Below are 9,745 nucleotides of genomic sequence, written 5' to 3'. Positions count from 1 at the left end.
GAAGAATACTTTTATCACAAGCAGCCAAAGTGATTTGGTGACAGTAAATATGAAAAGCAACAATAAGCCATCATTTTGAGGGTGGAGATAATACATGGATATTTCTTCATTTCATAATTAATTTTACCCCTTGTAGCATTCCAAAATGCAGTCACCTATTCATGTCTTTATTGTTGGCAGTGCAGTAATGGTAATTTCTGCATGAGGAACAGGTATAAAGTATGCATGTGGTAATTCTAAGAGGGCTGTCGCATCAGAAACACTGTTTCCACTTTCACTTACAACAGACGTGAGGAGGTGTTTTAAAAAAATAAAATCCATTCCGAATGACATCAAGAATGACATCAAGAAGCCATCAGAACTGGGATTTGTCCAATAATGCTCCCAATGTAATGTGTATTCAGTGCAATTAGCAGCACCTAAAACCAAAGTAGTGGAAATTGACAAATGTCCATGTAGAAGCCCTGCCTCTACAAGCTTTTTGAGAGTACTCAGAAATATGATTGCATCTATGCCTGAATACAGCTCTTAAATGTTGAATTGGGAATAATGCTGGCAGCGGACCTTCTCCTATATTCCTTTGTTGAAAACAAATGTTTTAGAGAGCTGATGGTATGCGCTGGTGCCCGGTGGCAATTTCCCAGCAGGACTTTCTTTGTATGCAATGCTCTATCCGTGGTGTGTGATACAGTAGTTCTTGTGGCGAGAAAAGCCATTGACAGGTCACGTGCTTAGGAAGTCCACTTTATTATGGAAATGTGGACAAGCAGGTAAAACAGCCATTGCACTGCTGCAACAGCACATCCAATCACTTCTGCCTCTAGTGGCAAGCAAGGGAAGGCATCAGAGAAGCTGCATGTTGTCCATCAACAAACCAGTTTGTGAGACAACACTTTGATGACAGGACCCACACAGGAGCACACATCAGGGATTAAGTGGAGCAGGTGTTGGCTGAGTGGCTAACTCTGCAGCAACTGTTAGTGTGCTTCGTAGCAGCAGACAATAGCTCCAAATCATTGCTGCACTAAGGCTGAGGAACACAATGCATGTGCCATGTTTGCACATGCTCTCCATCCTTTGGTGATAGACTTTCGGTAGTGATTAATCCCCTATCCGTAATATTCTTGGTTTGGTACTTTAGATCTTCTCTCATTTCACCCAGTGATACCATTTCAGAAATGCTTTCAGCATATTGCAATTTCAGCACAAACTCACGCACCACCAGCAACAAATGTTGGTGCTGACATTCTGGTGTTCAGCATTGCATATTCGTCACTGTCTATGTGAGTAAAACAATGCTGTAACTGCAACTATGAAAACAAATGAATGTACCCTTACTAGTGAACAATGCTCAAGCCAATTGTTTAGTTGGACCGATACAGGAGTTTAGGCCGGTCCACAAGTTTAATAAGAGGGTTGGTTTGCTAAGTGGCAGATCCAAGCAAGGGGTCAAAATGTACAAACCTCTCACTGTATTAAAGAATACACAGATTAGAAAACAATGATTTATTTGCTAATACAAATAAACATAGTGAATAAAATTTAAGAAAATGCTGGAAAATGCAACATACATATGCAAAAACAACAACAATTCACAATGATATCAAATAACAAAAGAGAGGTGTAATATATACAACAAAGTGAACATAGAATACTGTATGATTAGTATACAGATAGATCTCAATAGTTGTTTCCTTATTATATGACAATGTACATGCTAATATGAATGCATGGGTATTTTGTAATAAATCCAAAGTAAAAATAGAAGCAAGGAGGGCTGTAAAGTCGCCCAAATTTCAATTTCAAAAAGGGTCCTAATTCGTGAATGTACAGAGTCTGGTACAAGAGGGAACCGTTAAAAACAGGTGTTCCCAATTCGTATCACGTTTCAGCGGATTTGCATGAAATTGCGTCCGCCTTCATCAGGGCTCTGTGGGGGCGACCCTGCAATGTATATAGAAAACTCCAGTGAGTATATTTATGGAATGCTGATACTCATAGGGCATAAATTAATAATACACAAGTTCTCGAAACACCGTACTGGCAGCTTACCTGCCGGTGCTGTATGTCCCAAGTTCTCGGTTTTCATTCACTAGGAGGCCAGTGGCTGAGAAAAATTGCGGACCCAGACAGTGGTGGGTGTGATCTACACGATGATTCTGTGTAGAGAACAGAAAGGAAGTGAAGTGATATAAAAGGAGCTGCTGAAAGAGCCCACACTGCTTGCAGTGGCATCCTGTGAGGGCAGTGCATAGTCACAATAAAACTTACAGTAGTTGGTAAAAGAAAAAATGAGAGGGGGTACCTGCTGGTCGGGTGATAATGATTCACTCGGAGGTGGTTGGGTTGAGAATACAGCGTTATTTCTTCTACTCAGCTGACTATTTGCTTTAAACGATTCCTGGATAGGTCAGGATCACTAAAAGGGAAAAACCCAGGATGAGATGGACGATCAATGGTAGCCGTAGATGTTATAACTAAAAGACTTTGTTGAGAACATTTTCCAAGCTGTGCAAAATGAAGAACAAGTGAGAGAAGAAAATTCAAAATCTCGCCGGGGGTGCTGTTATCATCTGACGCAGGCTGGTGAGATGCAAGAGTGGCATTAGTATTGTGCAGGTGACAAGGAATCGCTGAGCGTTCTTGCATAGTTGCTGTGCGTGTGCAGGCATTTTATCCGTTGCCGGTTTGCAGAGATTCAAAAAGTGGGTTCTGAAAGGTACGATCCAAAAAAATGCGTATCCACTCATGTAAAAACGTTACCCGATGTGTGTTAGTATACGTCTGAGAATACAGAAAAAGGGGGGGTTCAGTACCTGGTCAGGAGGCTCAATTGGTCCATCTCAAGCACAAGGAGCGCACTGTCCAACTGGCGTGGAACACATCTGAGCATTGTCAGTAGTGGCGTGAGCGCTGGATGCCGTTGTAAAAGTAAAGGCGTACCTGACAACCGCGCGTGCGTGGAGCTCGAGGATCAATGACGCCAGCCAATCCTGTGTGATCAGGAAGTGTAGTCGTGTGAGTGTACGGGCGCCAGCTCTCACAGGCTTGTTGATATGCTGGTAGCCATGACGATCCGTGGAAGGCACAGGTCTGCAGGATCTGAACCGCTGCTCAAGTGTAGCCTGGGGCTCGTCCCTCATGGCAGGTTAGTATATGTCAGTACAAACCTGCACGTAGTTGTGCAGGTGTGCATGTGACCTGAGTGCCGGGGTCCACGCATAATTCTTTGTTGGATGAACAACTGGTGTATGGGGCAATGGAGGCTGAAGTGTAATGTAAGGACATGTGACATATAATAATTGTGTGTAATGTACCGCAGCACCTGTGTAAGAGACTTGTATCACACTCATACAAAGAGGCTGAAAAGACATTCGGGGACAAAGGGCACGTGTGATGGTTAAATGTGTCCGAATGATCAGGAATGATGCAGTCGGGAGGGGTGCATTGTGGGGGTCCGGGCAGCAGGCTCCTCATGGTGTCGAGTAGCTTAAGTGAGAGACTGGAAAATCTCATTCAGACCTTGGTGGTATGTGTCTAGGCGGTGGATCCACCTAGATTCTTTTTTCAAGAGGCTGTGTTGGATATCAGGTCCGCCTTTAATTTTTTCCACCATCCACCACAAGATGTTGTTGGGGGTGTGGTTCATGGTAAGATAATGCTCCACTAAGGGAGCTGTTAGGTTTTTGCATCTAATTTTTAATGGTGTTCCGAGATGCGTATACTGACTGCCCAAGACGTCTGGCCTATATACCTAAGGCCACAAGGGCACTCGATGCAGTAAATTACATTTTGGCTTTTGCAATTAGAGCGATCTCTAAGGGTCCATTGTCATTCACTGATGGAAAAGGTTTTCATCTTCTTGGTGAATTTACAGGCGACACAATTGCCGCATGGATGGTGACCTTGTAGGGGACGGAGTGTGCAGGAACTGCCGTACATTGTATCTTGTTGATAAAGAGAGTGTACCAGATGTTCTTTTATGTTTTTGGCAAGTTTGTGAGCGAACCTCGGGGGCTGTTCATCCGTTAGGTTCAGACGTGCAATATGCCAATGTTTGTTGACAATTTTCTTTAGTTGTGCCGTGTGTGTGCCGAAAGTGAGCACACATGTAATGCGAGTCTCAGTGGGCGTAGGATCCTCCCATTCAGGATAAATTAGATTGTCTCGATTGGAGTTGCGGGCTCGTTTCCTGCCCTGTGCAAGTTGTCTTTTGGGATAGCCTCTAGCTTGTAGGCAAGTAGAGAGGGCTTCAGAGTGGCATTTATAGTCCACAATAGAAGTGCAGTTCCTCCGGATACGGAGGAATTGTCCGTAAGGCAAATTGTCTTTGGTGTGGGCTGGGTGGTTGCTGGTATCGTGCAAGAGGGTATTCCTGTCCGTAGGTTTGCGGTAAAGATCACATTGTAAGATGCTGTTACAGCTGTCCACTTGGATCCCGCTGCTTCTCATCGCCAGGTTTCACTTCCCGCTGTTCGACTCGGAATCGGGACTTCCAACATGGAGGTACCCGGGACCGCGAGCAGCACACCAGTTGTTCGTGTTCACCGGACTGTGCGGGTAGCCCCGCCCCCGACTTCCGGGAAGGAATATCCGGCAGCTGGAGCTTCAGTCCTACGCGTTGCTTCTCTCCTAAGAGTCGCGCTGCGCATCGTGAGTTCGCTCTTTTCTACTTATCTCAATTCAACTATCATTGACTACTGATTCCAACTCTCACTTTCACGTACTTTTTCCGTTGTTCTGAACTTGTAGAAATCTCCATCACAATCCTTGCTATCCGGATCGAGTAGACTATACCTCCTGTTTTCACAGCTACGTTTACCGGTAGTGATTCCTTACCTTCTAGCATTTAGCCCAGCTTTCTCGTGGAGGTCTCTCTTTCTTCTAATCTTGTTTTTGTATTAACGCCCATTAGGACGCAACTTTCTGTCTTCAGTTTCTACTTGTGTTAGCCTCTCATTCTGTGCTTACCCATACCTCCCTGGGGCTATTTCCTTTGGGTAAGATTTATTCCAATTCCCACGATTTCTGAACTGTTTCTTAAAACGTTCCCTAACCTGTTATATTTGGCAATAGGCTACAGGTCTGCATTCCCCATCAGATAAGAAACACAGAAGCCTAAAAAGGAATAGGCCTGTCATGGTAAGCTTCCTTCTCTTTAACTTCCCTTCTTCTGGATTAGAAATCTGGACCCAGACTTACCTTTACCTCTACTCTTCTCACCCAGACTCCTACCTGATAAGACTACTGACTACATTCCAAAAGGCGTGATCCTTCAGCCGTCGTTGCAGGAATCCACGCTCTCCAGCAGCACATCACAGGGTTTTTTCCCTTCGGGGTTTCCCCTGGAGATTCCACTTCAGCCTAGCCTTTTGGCTGGGTTTAAGAGGGGTTTTCAGGTAATTCCCTCTAGCTTCTATCCCGAGAGGGCTGACTGAAGAGAAGGTAGGTGTCATTCACAATTGCCAAAAGATAATCTGCTTTCTAGTACTTTATTTTTATAAGGTTATTACAGATTCCCTCTTTGTGTCTCATTGTTAGGTCCAGGAAATTAATCTCGGCATTGCTATGATCAATGGTGAATTGTATATCCCAGTTACAGGTATTCAGCCATGTCCAGAAGACTTTAAGCTCAATGTCAGTGCCCGTCCAGGTAAAGATTACATCGTCAATATAGCGGTGCCAATTACTAATCTGCGCCTGCCATAGATTAAGGTCTGAGAAGATGTAATCATTCTCGAATTTGGACATATAGAGTATTGCCAGGCTAGGGGCGAAGGCCACACCCATAGCGGTTCCTTTGGTCTGCAAGTATATTACATTATCAAAAGTAAACAAGTTTTTGCATAATGCAATCTCCATGAGTTCCAATACAAAATTGATCGGGGTCTTGCGGGGGTTGGAGTCGGCAGACATCCACTCCCGGACACATTCAATGGCATCAGCTTGGGAATGTTTGTGTATAAGGACTTGATGCCCATTGTCACCAAAAGCTGAACTGTGGGGTCAAAGATAAGGCCCTCAAAGACTGAGATTGTGTGTGTTGTGTCCTTTAAGTATGTGCGTGTTTGTACGCTGATAGGTTGAAGGAAGTGGTCTACAAAGAGGCTCCAAGATGGACCCACAGCTGGATACAATCGGGCGGCAAGGCGGGTTCAGAGGGTCTTTATGTATTTTCGGCAGGGCATAGAAACATGGAGTTCTCCCCGATGGTCTACTCAGAAAAGCTGCCTCTTTTTCTGAGATCCAGTCTCTTTCTTTCTTTCTTGTGCATATGTAACGGCATTGCTTATTTCCTGACAGAGATCCTTTGTAGGATCTTTGCGAAGAATGCTGTAACTATCTCTGTCATTGAGTAGCAGAAGTGCCATATCCTTATATTGTTTATTGCTCATTATCACCAGGCCCCCTCCATTGTCGGAGGGCTTGATGATAATCTTTTATTATTCTGTAGTGATGTCAGGGCTTTTCTCTCCGCTATGCTGAGATTGTGTCTAGTTCTCATGGTTCTGTTTTTTAATCGATCTAAGTCCTCTAGAATGCATCTCTCAAATGTGAGAAGATCATGGGGGACTTGACTATCAGACGGAGTGAAGGTGGAGGGCAGGTGAAGGCAAGTGTCATCTTTATCGTCTTCTCCATTCAAGTCATGTTCACGAAAGAAAGTTTGCAGTCTCACTTTACGGAGAAAAGTGCGTATCTCCATTTCCGTATTTTACCAATCCGTTGGGGTTGTTGGTAAGAAGGATAAGCCTTTAGATAGTACAGATACTTCAGATTCAGAAAGCTCCATTTTGGCTAGATTGAAGACAGGAGTTGTTTGGGTGTTGGCTGGAGAATTCAGTACCTCTGTCGGTGCCGGCGGTGGTTTGCCCTGCCTCCGCGTGCGGGGAAACCCCATTGTGGTTGTGCCCATTGGGGGTTGCCAAAGCCTCCACCTAAAAAAGGAAAGAAAGAGGGGGGAGGTTGAGGGGGATATGCAAAATTTGCCTGTTGACAACCCTGTTGTGGCCTAGATTGGTCGTTAGAGGAGGACCCGCTGCTTGAGCCGGAGAAAGTAACGCCCCTACGGCAGTTTCTCTGTGGTCTTGCATTCGGGTTGCCTGGTACCGTCCCCTGATTAAGGTCAGAAATGTAGTTATCAGTAATTTATGGATACACTACTTCAAATTGGAATTCTTTGATATCCTTCTGTAGCTTCTTTGTCTTTCTAGTTAGTGTTGTAGATTTGAAGTCATCACATAGTTTATTAAGGTCTGAAAGATGATTTGTAGCATTGGTAATGGCAGTGTTGGTTATAAAAGTGGTTTCTTCCAGATCTAGATCTTTCTGGATTCTGTTGCTAATGTGTTGTGCTGTTATTGATGGTTAAAACCATCAAGTTCCGACTGCACTTAGTTGCAACGTAGCTGAAGTTTGTCACATATTCCTTATCATCCAAGAAAAGGCATGGAGTATTTCTAACGATCAAGCCGCTAGGGATGATATTGGCTTTCAAATACTCCCTCAGAAAATGTGCATGAAGTTCTTTGCGGAAACACTTCTTCTTGAGGCGGAAAATGCTCTCCCCTGTATTGGACGTCCCTACTGTGGGGTTTGTACCAGTAGGGTCAAAAAAGGAAGGATTAGAAATGGTATCCTGAATTTGTTGATTTGTAAAGCTCAGAGTCTGACTTTCTGCCATACCAGATAGTCATAAATAGATAATGTCACAATCTGCTGAGTGGGTCCAGATGCTCAGCCACCCTAAGTGATCGAGTACCGAGAAAGAGTTGTTCTTGGGAGAGAAAATCAATGCGAGCAAAAAAGGTTAAAGGACTACAATTAGTGGTCATACAGACCTGAGTCCTAAAAATATGAAAGATACCCTAAAGCAACCAGGTTGCCTAAGTTAGTAACATAAAGGGGCCCCGAAGGGTAATAAGGTTTGTCTCAATTCAGCAAGGGTACTGAGCCGTAGAGCATAACATGAAAACAAATGAATGTACCCTTACTAGTGAACAATGCTCAAGGCAATTGTTAAGTTGTTTAGTTTAACTGCAAATATGGTCTAAGTCCAGCATTGCAGGTGGCCACATTCAACCCGACTCAGTAGCACCTCATGTGCAATGCCTGATATTTGGTTTGGCCCTTTAAAGAAGCCACACAATGTGTGAGACAAAGCACTGATTCACGCAGTGACCTACCTACCAGAAATAAGCATATCCAAAAGAGTAGTGGATTATTATAAAAATGTTGAGTCAGACACTATCTATTAGACCTCTGGTTAATGATAAAGGAGCTCCATTCTTGACTGTGGGCAGTTGAATGACCCAAACAGAAGTTGGAATGTGCAACACTACACATGAGTCATTTGCATAATCAATTTCTGGCTGAAGAGGGACTTGAATGGCATACAACTACAACTGATGAGCAGCCCACCAGCCACTTTGACATCTGTCTTTATCTCGTAATGCAATTTCAAATTCTACTGTGTCCAGTGCAGGGGCACCCCATATAGGATGTGCAATTCACAGTAATACACCCATGTTGGAATTGCTTACATTATGTGCTCAAAATGTATGGTCCTGGAAGAGGAACAGGTAGCTGTAGTAAGCCTACAGCAACAGAAATGCGCAGCACATGGCAGATTGGCAAGACGAGTGTCCCAATGCAGTATTGTTTCTCCAAGCAGACTGGGTGACTAAGCAGCACTTATCGATGTAGCAATTGACATCATAAGCTGATCCCAACCTAGTACACTTTTAGAGTGCATTTTTAGTGCTGCTGGTGCTATTGCCTCTCTAAATCTCATGAAAGACCACAGATATTCATTACAATCAATGAATGCAAGATCCCAATCAACTATGGCAAGATACGGTTCAATTTGCAAGCACAGCAAAATAATCCACAAAGCCTGCAGCACATCATAGTTGAGCAACAAGATGTCCTGTGACCCAGGGCATCCCGGTCAGTGGCTATCTCTGGCTCTGAAGATTAGATTTTATTGTAAAGGTGGTGATGGTGGTGGAGGTGATGATGAAGTACATAATTTGGGTTATATCCCCATCTTCAGAGTGATATAGCAAATATGGCGCATTTTCTGTGTCTACTATCAGAGCATACCAAGGTGTGTGAGATCAATTTACAATAGATGATTCACATATTTAATTGCTATGTCTCTCCTTTCTGGCAAGAGTGGGGGCATACACTAAATATGTATGACTCTTTTATCTCGCTGGGTGGGGACAGACACTAAATATGTATATTTCTTCTTTCTCAAAGGGTAGAGAGCACATGTTGAATGTCTCCATTTCACCCTCTCTTGCAGGGATCAGTGTACACAGTACTTGTTTACATATTTCCTTTCTCACAGGGATGGGGGCACACCCTGAATGTTTATGTCTCTCCTCACTTGCATAATATGGGGAAAGAAGTGGTAAGGTCATTCAAAACACTTCAGACTGTGTGTATCTTTCATTATTTGTCAATTGCTGGACAGAGGGATCCAAACTTTGTGCCTGGTAAATCAAAAATGGACTTTGTTGTGGCTTATTTACAGCACCCAAGGAAATCATCCAGCTATTTTGTAAAATCCTTGTTTGCTAAATTGTTTCAGCTACACCCTTATTTGGTTGTCATTTTTAATAACCTTGAAAAGGCCTTTATTTTATTTTTTTGCATCAAATCCACTTCATTGTTGTTAATTCCCAAATAATACCTCTTTAATACATGTTTGATACATGTATCTCATTGATCCCCACTC

Source organism: Ambystoma mexicanum, chromosome 3p, assembly GCF_040938575.1.
Source record: "Ambystoma mexicanum isolate Mex_15411 chromosome 3p, UKY_AmexF1_1, whole genome shotgun sequence".
Classification (NCBI taxonomy): Eukaryota; Metazoa; Chordata; class Amphibia; order Caudata; family Ambystomatidae; genus Ambystoma; species Ambystoma mexicanum.
The sequence above is the reverse complement of the archived record's forward strand: the minus strand, read 5'-3'. Positions refer to the sequence as shown.